Source organism: Mobula hypostoma, chromosome X2 (genome assembly GCF_963921235.1).
Source record: "Mobula hypostoma chromosome X2, sMobHyp1.1, whole genome shotgun sequence".
Lineage (NCBI taxonomy): Eukaryota > Metazoa > Chordata > Chondrichthyes > Myliobatiformes > Myliobatidae > Mobula > Mobula hypostoma.
In genome coordinates this window covers 24,594,575-24,612,975 of record NC_086129.1, presented here as the reverse complement: position 1 = coordinate 24,612,975, position 18,401 = coordinate 24,594,575, and the positions used below count along the sequence as shown (strand labels likewise).

The 18,401-nt window shown below is 40.7% G+C and overlaps 1 protein-coding gene across 7 annotated transcripts in view; it reads right to left on the bottom strand.

Annotated features, from left to right (window-relative positions):
• The window catches only part of pknox2 (pbx/knotted 1 homeobox 2), a 533,394-nt gene that overhangs the window by 476,051 nt on the left and 38,942 nt on the right, over positions 1–18,401 (bottom strand). Inside the window, exon 1 of one of the 7 annotated variants that reach the window (XM_063038518.1) lies at positions 17,688–17,766. The exons of 5 other annotated variants lie outside the window; for them this stretch is intronic. The gene's annotated coding sequence lies outside the window, so the exon portion shown is untranslated. Of the gene's footprint in view, positions 1–17,687; positions 17,767–18,401 lie in introns of those variants that run through there. One more of the 7 variants, XM_063038521.1, reaches the window with a different exon arrangement.

Genomic DNA, 18,401 nt, shown 5'->3' with positions numbered 1-18,401 from the left:
ACTTCCCTCTCACTTGGCCTTCCATTTTTCTTACATGTCCTTGACGTATCTGCCTCTACCAGCACCCCTGCCAGGGTGTTCCACACACCCACCACTCTGGGCAAAAAACCTGCCTCTGACATCCACCCGATACTTTCCTCCAATCATCTTAAAATTATGCCCTCTCCTATTAGCCATTGCCACCCTGGGGAAAAAGAAAGCACAGGTCTTTTTCATATGAGGAACATAAGAATCTGGCCTTAATTCAACAAGATTATAGAGGCAACTATTGATGGAGAAAGGACCACAGGGTGGGAGTCAACATTGAGAGGTTGGTGATGAAACATATCATCTCTAACTTGAGAAGTGACTTGGATCCACTCTAATTTGCATACCAGAGCAAAAAGACCACAACAGATGCCATCTCATTGGCTCCTTACTCAACCCTGGAACATCTGCTCAGCAAACATGCATGTATCAGGATGCTTTTTATTGACTGTAGCTCAGCATTCTATACCATTATCCCTTTAAAACTAATCAATAGCTTCAAGACATTGGCCTCAATACCTCCTTGTGCAATTGGCTCCTCAATTTCCTCACTTGCAGACCCCAGTCAGCTTGGATTGGCAACAACATCTCTTCCACATCTCTTCAGCACAGGTGCACCACAAGGCTGTGTGCTTAGCCCTCTGCTCTACTCACTTTACATTTATGACTGTGCAGCTAAGCACAGCTCAAATGCCATATTCCAGTTTGCTGATGACACCACCGTTATAGGCCGAATCCAAAGGTGGTGATGAATCAGCATATTGGAGGGAGACTGAAAATCTGGCTGAGTGGTGCCACAAGAACAGCCTCTTACTCAATGTCAGCAAGAACAAGCAGTTGATTATTGACTTCAGGAAGAGAAATCGGAGGTCCATGAGCCAGTCCTCATCAGAGGGTCAGAGGTGGAGAGGGTCAGCAACTTTAAATTCCTCAGTGTTATTATTTCAGAGGACCTGTCTTGGGCCTAGCACGGAAGTGCAATTATGAAGAAAGCATGGCAGTGCCTCTACTTCCTTCGGAGTTTGCAAACATTCAGCATGACATCTAAAACTTTGACAAACTTCTTTAGATGTGTGGTGGAGAGTATATTGACTGGCTGCATTGCATCCTGGTATGGAAACATCAATGTCCTTGAACATAAAATCCTACAAAAAAAGTAGGGATATGGCCCAGTCCATTATGGGTAAAGCCCTCCCCACCATTGAGCACACCTACGTGAAGCATTGTCGCAGGAAAGCAGCATCCATCATCAGGGTCACGCTCTCTTCTTGTTACTGCCATCAGGAAGAAGGTACAGAAACCTCAGGACTCCCACCACCAGGTTCAGTTATTACCCCTCAACCATCAGGCTCTTGAACCAAAAGGATAACTTCACTCAGCTTCACTTGCCCCTTCATTAAATGTTCCCACAACCTATGGACTCACTTTCAAGGATTCTTCATTTCATGTTCTCAATATTTACTGCTTCTTTGTGTATTATTACGTATTTCTCTCCATTTGTATTTACAAATTTTGTTGTCTTTTGCATACTGGTTGAACACCGGTTGGTGCAGTCTTTCATTGATTCTGTTATGGGTATTATTCTATGATAGATTTATTGAGTATGCCCACAAGAAAATGAATCTCAGGGTTGTGTATGGTGTATGTACGTTCTTTGATAACAACTTTACTTTGAACTTTGAACAACAGGGAGCCGTTCTAAGAAATGTTGAACAGGTCAGATGAAAAAGAAGACTGAGGCAGTGATCCGTGATAGTGTTGTGACAAGAAAAGAAACCCAATTAAAGAGATTCACGCATGAGGGTGAATGCATTGGAAAAGGTGATAGCCATTCAATAATGTGCCTATATTATTTCAGTTTTAAGAAGGAAACCTATTGAATTTGTGGCAGAATAACAAGTGGTATCCTAGTGAGTCAATGAAAACCCATTTTATACAGCCAGCAGGTGATCTGGCTGAAAAAAAAAGTTATCCAATTGTCACTAGCTACCATAGTATGGTTTCTCACAAAATTAAGACAAAGGAAGGAGCTACTTGGCCCATCCAGACCACGCCAGACCCTAGTAGAAGCAATTCTCGTCACATTTCCTGCCCTTTACCCATTGCCCTGAAAATTATTCTCTCAAAAGGCTTCTAAATCACTTTAGAAATCCCTGACTGATTGTTACAACACCCTCCACAAAGATCTTATACAGAAAACTGTGTAAAATATGATAATAAATCACAATTAGAATCAGAATCAGGTTTAATATCACCGGCATATGTCATGAAACTTGTTGTTATGCAGCACCAGTACACTGCAATCCATAATAAACACTGTAAATTACAGTAAGTATAAGTTAAATTAAATATGTTGTGGAAAAATTACAAATTAAAAAAGTACTGAAGTAGTGGTCCTGGTTTCAGTGTCCATTTAGGAATCAGATGGCAGAGGGGAAGAAGCTGTTCCTGAATCACTGAGTGTGTGCCTTCAGGCTTCTGTACCTCCTCCCTGATGGTAGCAATGAGAGCAAGGCATGACCTGGGTGGTGAGGGTCCTTAATGATGGACGCCGCCTTTTTGAGGCATTGCTCTTTGAAGATGTCCTGGATACTACGGAGGCTAGTACCCATGATGGGGCTGACTAATTTTACAACTCTCTGCAGCTTATTTTTGATCCTGTATAGTAGGCCCCCACACCCCCATGCCAGACGGTGATGTACCCAGTCAGAATGCTCTCCACAGTACATCTGTAGAAATTTGCTAGTCTTTGGTGACATACCAAACCTCCTCAAACTCCTAACAAAGATAATGTTCAACAACCCTTAAAGAAGAGAAAGTGGATTTTGTGTGAAAATAAAGTGTTTAGGCAATAGAATTGATACGATATACTCGAACAAAAAAACCTTTGTATCAAGACTTGCTGAGTAGAATACTGTTAAATGTTACACCTTTAAGGTGAACAACATCTGCACATCACATGGAGCAAGAATCTGACAGTGGATATTCCAGCAAACATTCTCCATCTCCAGCAGTGCCTCCAAGCTGTTAGAAGTCTAGGTCCGCTGTGCTGAGTCTGGAAACAGCACAATTCTTTCGCTGTTCCAACCAGCTCCCATAGCACACAACTATTAAAGAAAACAACACTGTCAGGAGATAAAAATGCGTAGTCAATGCCTGGCTTCAGTTACTGCAGCTCCTGTGCACAGTTTATGAAAGTTAGAAAATTTAAAAAAAGATTGGATAAAGACATAACCTTGAACAAATTCAGCTTCCACTCCTCTTCCAAGCTGATCTCTCTTCAACGGAAGAAGTTATGTACATAATGCACACACACAAAATTTGGAAGTAAACATCCGATACATTTGGACTATTCCTTCACTGGAAAATCAGCTCTACCACAGGGAAGATCAACCAAGTTAATCTGCCACCATTTTTATATGGGGTCTCCAGGGAAGGGTAGCACCTCTGGTGCAGGTGCTTGCCGTGTCCATTCTGGGGCAGCTCACTCACCTTTGGTCCCCACCAGACACTCAGCTCTCACCTGTGGCTCCAAGCAGCTGTTTGTATGTGACAGCGGCCACACCCCAGTGTAACACTTTGACAGGTGACCTAAAGCAGGTGAGGATAACTGGCAGGCCTCGTACCCTAGCGCGCTAAGTCATCTGCAGCAGATTGGATGGATGAGGTCAACAGTGATATCCAACAGCAAGGAAGGTGGTTCTGTAACGCTCCATGGAGAATGAAAGACACGACAGGGCACAGGAGTCATGGTCATCCACTGCAACCAGGAAAGACTCCAGTTGTGATGACAACTCATTCTAATGGACCCAGATTTCCAGGGTCAAGAGAGTGGAACTGCCCTAGTGCAACAGTTTTTCCACTTTGAAAAACTCTCTTGCACAGATTTCTTTGTGCAGTTCACATAAGAACTGCACAAATCTGTCAACGTAGGGGATACGACAGACAACCTATCGGTTTTACTTTAGACCATGGGACCTTTATCGTACATTAACACTGCACTGAAACTTTAGGGAATGTACTGAACCAATCTCACAAGGAAATATTTCTGTAGGACGGGTAGCAACTAAATTATCTAGATTTATACACACACAGTGGTATGAGCCTTCAACAATGGAACAGACAGAAAACATTCTGGACAGTATATGGCCCTGTCGAAGCAGACAAAAGAATGACCAAATGTAAAGGTATCGGATTTATTGAACTTGATGCGTTGTGGAGGAGCGGTGGTGGTGAATGGAATTTCACGTTGGGGTCATTGATCTTTGCATGCTTTAATTAATGTGCAACTCCTTTCTCTTTTAAGCAGAAACAATTAATATTCCCCCCCCAAAATTGTCACTACTGTTTAAGCATTATGATTAACAGATGTAACTTCTAGCATTTCCATCTGTAGTAATTTCAGTAAGTCAAATAAAGGTTTGAACTGTAAATCAGAAGAGGAGACAATATAAGAGTATACAGTATGTCAGTAACCCAGAGTTTAAAGCATTCGCCTTGGGATCAGATTCTATATTTATCTTGGGGAATGCAGATGCTTGCCAAAAAACATATCAATACAAAACCAAGACCGTCCATCTCCGCACTGAATTCCAACAGATTTCAGACCCAGTCAGAAGGATGAACTGACTCCCCAGTGCTATTTTACCAGTAGATGATAGCCCTCGAGAACAGAAGATTTCCAAACATCTCTAATAAAGGAAGTTCCTTGGGACAAAGCAACTGATACTTGCAAAGAAAGAAAAGTCTTGTAATTCAGTCTATCACCTGCATTGAAAGGAAAACAAACTTTTTGAAAAATCTCATCAGAAAGACTTCGCTTCTGAGTGAGTGCAAGGAAAGGATTAGCTCACACTTGATGTCTGAAAGAGTCAAATTGAATGCCAGCATTGATGGCTTAGAGGACAATTGGTATCTGCAGCATTATGTGCCAGCAGGCGTCACTACCGTCAGGAAGTACTCCTTTAGTGGTGTACTGGATCGTCAGCCTAGATCAAGGGTGCCCAAATATTGGGATTTAAGTCACGCTCAAGCTGAAGCAAAAGACTGCGGTCAAAATTGTTGCAGCCACTTTAATGTACAGATCCTGTACACTGCTACTTCAATGTACCAAATTCTGAGCCCACTGAGCATACACACCATTAAAAAAAAATATCATTTGGGAAATCTGACTGCATTTATAAAACCCTAGCCAGGTACAGGTCTCAAAGACTGAAGCAGGTTTTAACTGGAAAACTAGGGCAGTCCTCTGAATTAGCTATAAATCTCCCCAGCACTGAAGGCATCTGGCTCCTTCTATATAGGTGACTTATTTAACTTTCCATTGTTGGTGAGCAGATTCAGATTCAAATTTGGTTATTGTCTTATACACTAGAGTGCAACGAAATTCCTTGCTTGCCTGAAGTTTACCGAATAAGCATGATAATAATTACATGCCAATGAGCCAGAGTTTAGATACCCACAGCATTTGCCTGTCATTCCCTCTGTCACACCAGCTGCTATGTGGCCCACTCTACAGGAACTGTGGAAGTATGTGAAAGAAATGTGCAAGGACTGTTGCTGGCAACTTGCGGCTCATGCTCTGTGGAATATGGCAGACCTTGTTTTCAAGTCAAAGCCATTGCTCAGCATTCCTGACCAAGACTGCTTTTGTGTCCGAGGACCTACGGCCACACACTGAGTTGAAAACAAGGGCGAAGATGATTAGATGTGGAACAAGTGGATGAAAGGCCTCCCCCAAAAGGTTGCTCGTCTACGATCGATCACCATGTCCAGTGTGGCAAACAAAGATGAGCGGAACACAAATTATGAAACCAATTTCAGTTGGGCCTCCTAGGTTGCAAACGTGTTTCCAAGCCAGCTAAAGGGAAGGAAAGAGGAGCAAAAGTCAACATTCAGATACGATTTCATCTCTTGAAACGTACTGCTTATAAATTGAACAAAATAATGTAGACACAGTACAAAATTTATTCCAACAATAGCTGAAAATACTAAATCCTGGCATCAAGTTAGAATACACACCTACATATGTAGGAAATAGAAGTCCATTTTTACAAAGATCTACAAATGGTCAAAATCTACAGTATGCAATCTCTGTTCAAGACTGACAGCTCACACTGTGCTTGAAGTCACTCAATCAGTATTGACATTGCCCAAATAAAACATTTCACAATGATATGTTATATACCAAAAAAAGAGAAAAGGAATGTGCATTTCCCCAATGCTTTTCGGAACCTCTGGATAGTCCAAAGCTGATGACACAATCTGGAACTGAAATCTGCTGCAATACAAGACACTTTATGAAATGTGCTGACAGTAGAAGTGCACAAATCAAAATGGGACCAAGAAAATAACCTGTTTTAATGAGAGTAATTGAAGGGGTAGGGGTACATGTTGACCAGGTCACATTATTTGACATGAACTACACTAAGTCCTCACACATGTGTTGTGACTGATATAATATCCCAGCCACTGATAGCACTGCTCACGAGTGCAAAACTCCCAGTGTTGGAGGACAGTGCAAGTTAACAAATTATTTTCCTTCAAACTTAATAAAAGTGCTTGAAAAATGGCACTTGATCCCCAATACAACCAGGGCTTTTATTTCAGCATTTATATACTGGCCTGTCCAAGATAATGAATAAGTTCCGTTTTGAGTTGCCCATAAATCAGAAACAAAAACAAAATCACTTGATTTGGTCACCTTAACTCCACAATATCGAAATGAATGACGTCAAAACCACACAGGTTTGATGAAAAAGAACAATTACAAAAGGTGGAGAGGGGGAAGAAACTAGCTCTGCCATTCAGAACAACAAATATATGTAAGCCTGTCAGAATTTTGAATTTAATATGATGGGAGCTCATCGCTGTCTAAAAGTAGAGTGTTCTTAACCCAAGGATGGCCTACATACCATACACTCCAGTTTGTTTTACTGCAAAACAGAATACATATTGTATTTCCCCTTCACTCTCACCTCGCTGCACAAAGAAACATCTTTCATTCATGTGGTACTATATTTGCATTATGACCATTTTGCTGAGTGAAGTGGGTTCAAGATGGCGCTTCCATCTCTGGGATCTCTACAGAACTCAGCTCGAGCTGAATGGATGAAAACTCCCATAAAAAAGGTTTAAATAATTGCATTCTCCATACTGGTCCATAAGACATAACTACATCCTTCACAATCGGAAGTTCACGATCTCAAGCAGATAGTCAACAAAGATCACTACTGTACTATGTGGAACAAGGACACTGATGATCACAGGTCCTCTATCAAGGCTGAGTTTATGTGGGTGATACCCATATAAAACTTTATCTTACAATTAATTTTAGTATCTGAACCGGAAGCAATGATGAAGCTTTAATCTTAAACAACTGTGGCAAGTGGCAAGAGAGCTTTACTTTCCAGTTAGTTAAGACTAAACTTCTTACTTCAAAATGTTTTAAAAGATTGAACAAGGTGAACACTGGGGACATCTCAGCTTGCCTCCTTAAAAGAAAATGACTGTAAAACCAATGTAGGAAGCAAAAGAAAACAATTGATATGGAATCTTTCTTGTATGACGGCATGACAAATGATTCAATTGGTAAAAAGGTAAATTTCAAATCCAGTGTTAGGAGGATCTGTAAATATCTCATCAAGGGGAATGGATTTACAAGAAGGTTGTGAAAGCAATAAACACTTTATAGAAAAGATTAGATGAGGTGATGGGGGGAAAAGCTGTGGGATCTCAGCACATACTTCAGCCGAGTGGGCTGAAAGACTGCCTTGATGTGAACATGTCATGTAATAAATCAGCTGAAAGTACAGATCAGTCTCAAAGAGAAAATACTTTGAAGGCATGCCAACCAAAAATATTATTAGGCAAAAACAAAAATTGCATTCAATATTCTGAACAGCAATTCATCCCAAAAAGAAAACTCCACTCCTACTGCTCCACAGCTGCTCACCATCAAGAAACAGTACGGGCAGTCCTTGGGTTACATAAGGGTTCCAGTCCTGAGAATTCTAAGATGATTTGTCTGCAAGTCAGAGATATTTTTCCTATTGCTCTACATAGACTATAATCCTTTCATTTCTTCAAATATTCTCCCCAGCATTACCCACAATTAATTTAATGGAATATACTGTATATCTCGTCAATGATAAATACCATGAAACATTTTATTATTCTGATAACTATTATGAAAAATGTTTTCAAAATATGTTTGGGATTTCCACAAGTAAGGTCACAAATAACATGAAGGGACCCTATATTCCCCATTTCTTAGTGAAATGTCAAGTTTGGAAACTACTGCCACATTTTTCAAGTTCCCCCAGAGACTCCTCATTCCAGCTGAAGAGACAGAAACAACTTTGGTCTTAAAAAGAAATAATTAACCGTGCCAGGTCTGGATAATCTGAGTTATAAGGAAAGACAAGGTTAGGACTTTATTCACAACGTGCTGGAGGAACTCAGCAGGTCGGGCAGCATCCGTGGAAAAGATCGGTCGACGTTTCGGGCCGGAACCCTTCGTCAGGACTGTAGAGGGAATGGGCAGAGACCCTATAAAGAAGGTGGGGGGAGGGTGGGAAAGAGAAGGCTGTCAGGACTTTATTCCTTGGAACGTAAAAGATTGATAAGAGATTTTATAGAGGTATACAAAACTATGAGGAGTATACATAGGGTAAATGCAAGCAGGCTTTTTCCACTGAGGTTGGGTGGGACTACAACCAGATGTCATGGCTTAAGGGTGAAAGGTGAGAAGTTTAAGGGGAATATGAGGGGAAACCTCTTCACTCGGAGGGTGGTGAGAGTGTGGAACAAGCTGCCAGCACAAGTGATGCATGCGAGCTTGATTTCAACACTTAAGAGAAGTATGGATATGTATATGGATGGTAGGGTATGGAGGGCTACAGTCCTGGTGCAGGTCGATGGGAATAGGCAGTTTAAATGGTTCAACATGGATTAGATGGGCCAAAGGGCCTGTTTCTGTGCTGTGTTTTTCTATGACTCTAAAGATGAAAAAGGAAAGAGGAAAAATAAATAGGAAATATTTTTCCAATGAACTTCCCCCCCCCAAAAAAAAACCCCAAAAAAGGTAATTTCATATTGGCTTGAAAGTAATAAAGATTGGGGAAGTATTGCATGTAAACTTGAAAATTTCTAACTCACTAGCTCCCATAGCCTCTCACAACCCTGTGATTTCAGTCTCTGAGGTCGACGTGAGAGCATCTTTCAGGAGGTTGAACCCATGGAAAGCATCTGGCCAAGACCTGCGCTAATCAACTGGCTGGAATGTTTACTGACATTGTTAACCTCGTGCTTCAGCAGTCAGAGGTACCCGCCTGCTTCGAGCAGGCTTCAATCATAATAGTACCCAAGAAGAGCATGGTAAACTGCCTCAGTGTCTATCCTCCAGTAGCATTTACACCCACTGTGATGAAGTGCTTTCAGAGGTTGGTTATGGAGTACATCAACTCCTGCCCAAGGAGTGATTTAGATCCACTCCAATTTGTCTACTGTCACAACAGGTCAACAGCAGATGCCATTTCATTGGCTCTTTGCTCAGCACTGGAACATCTGGACAATAAAGCTGCATATGTGCATCAGGATGCTCTTCAGTGACTGCATTTAATACTATCACCCCTTCTAAACTAATCAGAAAGCCCCAAGACCTAGACTTGATATCTCCTTGTGCAAATGGATACTCTATTTCTTCAGTTGCAAACCCCAGTCAGTAGCAATTGGCAACGTCTCCTCCACAATCACCGTCAGCACAGGTGCACCACGAGACTGTGTGCTTAGCACCTTACACTATTAGCTTTATACCTCTGACTGAGCAGCTAAGCACAACTCCAAAGCCATATTTAAGTTTGCTGACGACTCCACTGTTGTTGGCCAAATCAAAGGTGGTGACAAATCGGCATATAGAAATAGTGGTTGAATTGTGACACGACAACAACTTCTCACTCAACGCCAGCAAGACCTAAGAGGTGATTATTGACTACAGAAGGAAGAAACCGGGGGAGTCCTTGAGCCAGCCTTCATTAGGGGATCCGAAGTGGAGTAAGTTAGTAACTTTAATTTCCTTGGCATTATCAGAAGATATGTCAGGGGACCAGCACATGCTGTACATGTTACTGAAAAGAGGGTACAGCAGCACCTCTACTTTCTCACAAGTTTGCACAGATCGGCATGTCAACTACAACCTTGACAAACTTCTATAGGTACACAGTGGACAGGATCCTGACTGATTGCATCATGTCCTGGTATGGAAACACCAATGCTCAAGAACGGAAAAGACTACAAAAAGTGGTGGAAACACCCCCCGCCCCCCGCCACCATTGAGCAAGGAGGACCGCCACAAAAAAGCAGCACTCATGATCAAGGACTCCCACCACCCAAGCCTTGCTCTCTTCTCACTGCTGCCATTGGGAAGGAAATATAGGAGCCTCAGGTCCCACAGAAACCAGGTTCAGTAACAGTTATTACCATTCTGCTATCTAGCTCGTGAACCAGCGTGCGTATCTTCATTCACCTCAACACTGAACTGATTCAACAACATATGGACTCACTTTCAAGGACTCTACAGCTCCTGTTCTCACTGTTGTTTATTTATGTATTTGTTTTTTTTTGCATTTGCACAGTTTGTCTTCTGTTGCAGGTTAGTTGTTTGTCAGTCTTTGTTTTTGTGCAGTTTTTCATTGATTCTATTGTTTTTCTTTGTTCTACTGTGAATGCCTGCAAGAAAAGGAATGTCAGGGTAGTATATGGTGACAAACAGCATAGGTACTTTGATAATAAATTTACTTTGAATTTTGAGACTAAGACAATGATAAATCCCATTTCTGCAATCTCTTTCAACCATATAATCAAGAATCATTCTTTCATCAGCAGCCAATGGCACTTCCCAATTTCACATCAACAGCAACAGTCATACTTTTAGCTGCCCATGCCCCAAACTGAATTTCATTTCTTGATGCACTTAATCTCTTCCACTTAAAATGCAGCTTAAAGCTAGCCAATCATCTATCCTAACTTTGGTCAGTGTCAAGTTTTGCCTGATTAACCTGTGAAATATTTTCATTGTGAAATGCAACATAAAAATGAAAGTTATGCGAGTATAACTTAATATCATAAAGACAGACCAACACGTCATAAAGATTACAAAATATTCTGCAACATCCAATTAATATGGGTTGAAGCCCAGGAAGGATGAAATTAATGTAGAAAATTAGAATGAAAACAAAAATTCAAACAAAAACAATTTTACAACATGCTGCATCACATTTAGCATATAGAAATTGGGTTATGTTCTGTCTGAAGATTTCCTCCCGGAATTATCTCTTTTATGAAATATTTCTTTTTTTTTTATAACTGTCTACCACACAAATGGGGAGGATTGTTTCTCTGGTTATGTGCGTTCAGTTATCATGCAAGTTGAAAAGCATTCTCCCTCATCACAATTTAACACATTTTAGACCACTACGGATTATTACCTACCAGGGGGAAATCTTCTCTGGTGTCTTGGTAGAGAAAATGGAAAATTGACACTATAAGGGAGCATCTTGAGGGATGAATGTGGGATGGTGTGGTGCAAGTTCCATTTTGTGCCTAACCTTGCAGTCAATTGAGTGAAATGGAAAGGACATGGTCAGCACAATATTGTGGACCGAGGGGCCTGGAATGTGCCGTAGATTTCTATGACTCCATTCACCACAAAATGCAGGTCCCGTCCTGATTTATTTTGGATGTTGAACCAAACTTGTGGCATTTGAACATATACTAAGCCTCAGTTTGAATAGAGCAATAGACTAAGACAAGAATACTGATCCATGTTTAAAAATTAGCAAGCTCACTTCAGTCAATTGGAGTTCCCATATGTGTTTATATAAACACAAGTAAAAGATAGGATCATGTAAGCTAACAGTACTGACCACCTGGGATCTCAGGTTTAGCAAATGTTCTGGATAAGGTAGGTGATGCAAGGATGACCTCCAGAACCCTGAACAGACAAAAAAGTCATCAACTTTGTTCTGGGAAGAATGGAGAAATATTTATGATGATTTCTGCTATTTGTTTATTTCAGTGTCATCATTTGGTAGAGTATTAAGGTGAAGGACTGAATTCTAGGAAATAAATTGTTAGAGGACATTGGTGTTAGGATTGGACAGGACTGAATTCGAATGTGCAGCTTTCTAAAAGAGTATGCACTAGAACAAAGCTCAAATAAAGACTAACTACCAGAGCAAGACATTGGAGAGGTGAACACATGGATGGGATGGTTATCCCAAGGTGCTCTCACATACTCAATATTTATGCAGTTAACTGAAACATCGGAGTATATTGCTGATGTTACCATGATTGGTGGAGATAGTGAGGATTTTGCCCAAGAATACAGAGTGGCATATATATATGCCCAAGACTTTTGCACAGTACTGTATTTGTCAACATGGAGCGGAGAGCGAGTTGTGTAAATCTGGTGGGAGCAAAGGATATTGGGAATGGCGACAGTGGAGCACTGCGAGAGAGGTGTGGGATAGGTGTCAGAGGAGAGCCAGGGATGGGAGCAGCAAGGGTGCAGATGTACCCAGCCCTGAGACACCAGGCAAGGTCATTTGATTCCAAGCAACTGGTTTATTGATCATTACAGAATGTCTGGTGCTTCCCGCTCCCTCCCCTCTCCCTTTCCCCATCCATAATTCCCCTCTGCTTGTCCCCTTCCCACTCTCAGTCAACAATGGAGACCCATATCAAAATCAGGTTTATCTTCACTCACACATCAAGAATTTTTTTTTGTTGTGGAAACAGTACAGTGAAATACATAAAATTACTATAGTACTGTGCAAAAGTCTTAGGCACCCTAAGTATAGATATGCGCTTAAGACTTTTGCACAGTACTGTGGATCAACTGGAAAGTTGCACACAGCGACAGCAGATGGAATTTAATTGAGATGAGTGTGGGCTAATTCATCTTCAGTTGTCTAATACTGGCCAGGCGGATATGGGAAACAGCAGGAATCTTAGGAGCTTTGATGTTCGAGAGCCTGAGTTTAAGGGGGAGGTTGGGCAGGCTAGGACTTTATTCCTTTGAGTACAGGAGACTGAGGGGTGACCTCATAGAGGTGTATAAAATCACGAGGGGCAGAGGATTGTGCATATATGGAATAAGCTACCAGAGGAAGCAGTTGAGACAGGTCCAACAACAATATTTAAAAATGTTTTGGGCAGGTCCAAGGATAGGAAAGATTTAGGGCGTCGTGGGCCGAACACAGGCAAATGGGACTCGCCTGGGTGAGCACCTTCGTCAGCACAGACAGGTTGGGCCGGAGACCCTGTTTCCATACTGTGTTGCTCCTAACTCTATGTCCACAGGGACCCTGGGATGCAAGTTCACAGCTCCCTGAAAACGCTGAATACGTGTAACTGTGACACTGTCTCAAATTTGAATTTGGAAACCACTGATCAGACGTTATTGGTTTGTTTAAATAACAAATACGGGTAATTAAGGTGTTCCAATCTTTTTCTACTCCCCCAAGCTACAATATTAAACAATTTATGAATTTACAATGCTTTTCAGATGCACAGAGACCCCAGTTTCAATACAAATTTGCTAGGGGTAGGAGAGACTTGGGGGCAGGAGGTTGGAAAAGGAGAAGGAAGGTGATATTGGAGAACAGTGAAGTTTACAAGTTCACATAATTAAACAGAAAATGATGAGTACTCAACTTGGCAGGTCGTACCTGCGGAAAGAGAAAGTGCCAGAGACAATGTTTCAAGACTGATGGAAGGCCATCAACCTGAAATACTAATTCTGTATCTCTTGCCACAGATGCTGCCTGGCTTACTGAGCATTTCCAAGATTTGTTTTAGTCTGTACTTCCAGCCTCAGAACAATTTTACATTCGGATTCCCTTTCTATGTTCTAAAAGAAAACTGATTTGAATAGCTTATCACAGAAAGTGCCTTTTCATCTTAAATGGATTTTCAGAACAAAAACAAAAGTCTTGTTCTTTATATTGCCCATGTCTTTATTGGGTCAAAGTACAATTCTGATGAATCAAAAATGCTCACTGCCTTTTCCTCTCTAAAAGTCGCAGCCTGGCCTAACGATTATGCTGAACATATTGCGCTTTTATTTCAAATATCTAACACCTGCAATATTTTGATTTAGTATGATGGCCTCAGTATCTATATCAGTCATGGCTGAACAACGAATCTCTGCAGCAAATTACAATGAGCACACAAAGTCATAGAAATTTGGCTAAGAGGTAGATAATAGTAGCAGAAAAAGGTTGCTTTAGTTACTTTGGACAGAAGTATGTAGAGTCCATTGGGGATCGGTACCAGAACCAGAGCTTGTCTCCACATATATTAATGACTTGGACTTGGATTACAGCACACAATCTCCAGATCTGCAGTTGGCCCACTCCTGGAGCCACGAGGGATTAGGTGGAGAATAGTAACAGACTTAAAGAAGATATACTCGGACTGATGGAATGGGCAGATAAGAGGCAGATGAAATTTAATGCCAGGATACATGGTGTTATATTTGGTGTAAAGAATAAGAGGAAATAGAAGTTGGAAGTCACATATTGAAAAGATACAAGAACAGAAAGATCATGGTTCAATTAAAGTGCCAGAGCAGCCAGTTCAAAAAACATTTGGGAACCTGGGATTTATAAATACAAGAGCAAAAAAGTTCTAAAGAACTTGTTGCCAAATGTTCAATTTGTTTTTTGCGCTGGGGGGGATGTTATGTTCTTGTTGCCGCTTGCGAGATTTGTTTTTTGCGCATGGTGGGGGGGGGTTTGATGTTCTTGTTGCCATTTGCACAATTTGTTTTTTTTCTTGTGCACGGGGGCTTGATGTTTTTCATTTGAACAACTTCCATGGTCTTGTTTCGTGGCCATCTGGAGAAGACGAATCTCAGAGTTGCATACTGCATACATATTTTGAGAATAAATGTACCTTGAACCTTGAAACATTAGTATAGTCATGGATGGATTGTTGTCCACAGTCTGGATGCCACATTTGATGAAAGATATAAAGTCTTTAAGAGGTAGTGTGGAAGAGATTTACTAAAATGATCACAGGGATGAAGAAATTGAGTTATGTGACAACACTGTGATAGAAAAGAATGGAGTCAAAATATCTACCAGCACTTCAAACATCAGGTTGATATCTTCAGAAGAGATATTTAAAATCATGAAGCACACAGAAAAGGTCGATTTTAAAACAACTCTTCCTTTTGACATAGTCATCAAAAAGTAGGGGCACTGAATGAAGGCAGACGGCAAACAAGCCAAAAAAAAAGTGACTTGAGGAAAAATTATGTTACACAGTGAGCAATGAGGGTCTGGAGCGCATTCCCAGGAGCAAGCAGTGAAGATTTAGAGCGAAGGTGGATAAAAAGGGAGTTGAAATTTATCCAGACAAGATTTGGCACGGGAAGAGGGGAGAATGGATGAGAGACAGGAACCAGCTGAATTATACGTCAATACAGACAATGGAGCCATAGTATGAAATAAAATGAAAATTGAACCTTTCTGTTAAATATAGCATAATCTCCAAGCCAAAATTTACCAACAGGCCCCACAACTTCACAAACAATTAGCAATTCAAAAAGTTTCTGATGTACTGCAACTTAGCTTTTTTTAAAATTATGCCATACAGAACAGAAATAAAAAGACATGTTTGAAATGTTACTTTGGAAGATACAAGAGAAAAACTTGTATGCAAGCTAAGAAATATCTAGCAGCACTTTGCTGAACAGCTGGCATTAAACAGGACCCTCAGGCATAACAGGCGCCACGGTAGTGTATTACAGTTCAGGGCATCGGAGTTCAGAGTTCAATTCCTGCACAGTTTGTACTGTACGCTCTCCCCACGACCACGTGGGTTTCTTCTGGTTGCTCTGGTCTCTTCCCACATCCCAAAGATGTGCCAGTTAGTAGGTTAATTGGTCACTGTATACTGTCCTGTGATTAGACTAGGGTTAAATAGGTGGGTTGCTGGGAAGTGTGGCTCACTGGGCCAGAAGGGCCTGTTCCAAACTGTATCTCTAAATAAATAACCTTTGGAATACCACAGAATGTTCTCTGTACCACTATATTCATCTAGCTCACATTGAAAGCGAACAGCAATTCAATCCAGGTAGGCTTTCAACCCTACCACAGGACTTGCCAACTGTTCATAAATAAGGCACCATCCCCTCGACAGCACTGTACTTTGTGCTTGACTACTTCTACAACATTCTCCCTGAAAAAGTTTACAACAAAATCGAAAATCATCCAGCAAATCAAAGAGCTTAGTCACAGCTCCTGAACATCTACCATTGAAAATGATCACTGAATTGTCATGTCTTAAAAAAAGCTGCAGAGAACATGTCAGTCTGAGCTACACACAGCTCAACCGGGCAAACATGTACTGGTGGCCTGCCTAAGTAAACAGAAGTCGAAGTTGCTGTTTATGTTCCTTGAAGCATCCTCACCCCACTGCTCTGTGATTTTCCTTTTACTCTTATCCAGTTTCTCCTTAAATGCATCCGTGCAATTAACATTCACTACTTCAGAATGTGTTGTTTTTAAAAACGAAGTAAACAAGCTCCAATTATCTCTAAAACGTGGAAAAGATGAATTCCAGTCAAGGCATAAATAAACTCCACAGGAATTATGGGATTGGACACTAACAGAATGATTCTGCAATTCATTTCAATGTTTTAGGTTAATTAACTTCTCTTATAGATCCATTCCTACCTCACAACCAGAATGCCATTCTCAAATTCTCCACACGCCGTTTTAAACCAAATGAAACATATTTAAAGGCAACTTCGGTTTTCTTTAAAAAAAATCCTCCTTTTGGCGCTTGCCACGCCATTTCTACTTTTCATTGCTAAAATCCTTTTCAAGATAGTGGCTGACAAAACATAGTTTATTTTTCTGACGATGTGCATCTTTCGTTACCCTTAATATTTCTTTAAAACAGTTCAATAATTCAGCTGGTGGTTTAACACCCAAATTTCTATAAACACAAAGCAAAATATATAAAAGAAAATAGAACATGAAGTTTATATAGAAGCTCTTCAGATTTGAAGTAATTGCAAACTTGACGATGTCCTGGCCAGCGCACTGGGAAAAAATTGATTACAAATTGTTCGTTAAAAAATGACGCAAAACATCGACAGACAAAATGAGAAAGAATGGTTTGCATTCCAACTGAACAAGCGTCTCACTGTACAACAAAAAAAATTGTAAGCCAAAGTTGAAATTTTAATTCACCTTATCTAAATACAATACTGATTCCCTCAAATTCCTTCTAGGTGATGTTTCAATATAAATTAAGATTTAATTTAATCGCCGGTGCTGAGATAACGTGTGTAGAAATATACATTCTTTCTTGATTGTAGTTCCTTAATTCCTACGCGTAAAAAGATTCCGAGCCATGGGATGACCCAGGATCAGAGTGGCAGACAGAAACACAGCTGGAATTATCGCACAAACATGCCTAGCAACAACAAAACACAGAAGTGGAATTGCACAGCAAACTTGCTTCAATGGAACGCAAACACACTGACAGGATTTTAATTTACAACTCACGAGAGGAGCAAGAAAAAAGCGTGTACTTCTGTTTTAAATATCAACCGAAAACAGTTTAATTGCCCAAATCCATACCTGATTCCTGTACAGAATTCCACTACGGCGCTCCCGTTTACTCCCATTCCATAGATATCATTGCAATCCCAGCATAACCCTGACAGCAACATAAAAATTCTTAAGAAATTAGTTCTGCATTTGGTGGGACTGGCCTGTAGTGGACACAGCCGCAACTGGCCGATTAATTCCATAACCCTACTGATCGGAGACGCGATCCTGGAAGCACATCTGTGACAGGATATATGCTGTATTCTTAAAGGGAAGACATTGTTAAGAATCTAAGTCAACAACCGAAGCTCGTTCTGGCAAATTAAAGTATACGCTTGATTGCAAAGGGCTGCACGCTTTTTCCCCCCAAATAAAAAGCCAAATGTTAGAGATACGAGCAGATTTTGGAAACTGAATTGCGAAGGGGTTTGTACATAGAATCGCGAGAAGATCGAAATCGGGTTTCTTGCCTCTCAATTGATGGTTGAAATGTAGTCCATGCATCAAATTAAAATGAATTTAACGATAGAATACAAGCCAAAATAAACCATTCCTCTTATCCATAATGCAAAATATCTGAGAAACCAAATGTTTCCTTTCCTTCTCGATTTCCTCAGTAATATTACAATGGAGTAAATATGAGATCATAAAAAACGTCGCAGCATTCCTACTATACTAATGGATTGAAACACTAAAGACAAATGAAATAGCCGAAAAGTAGCATGTACTAATTTTCCCCCTTGA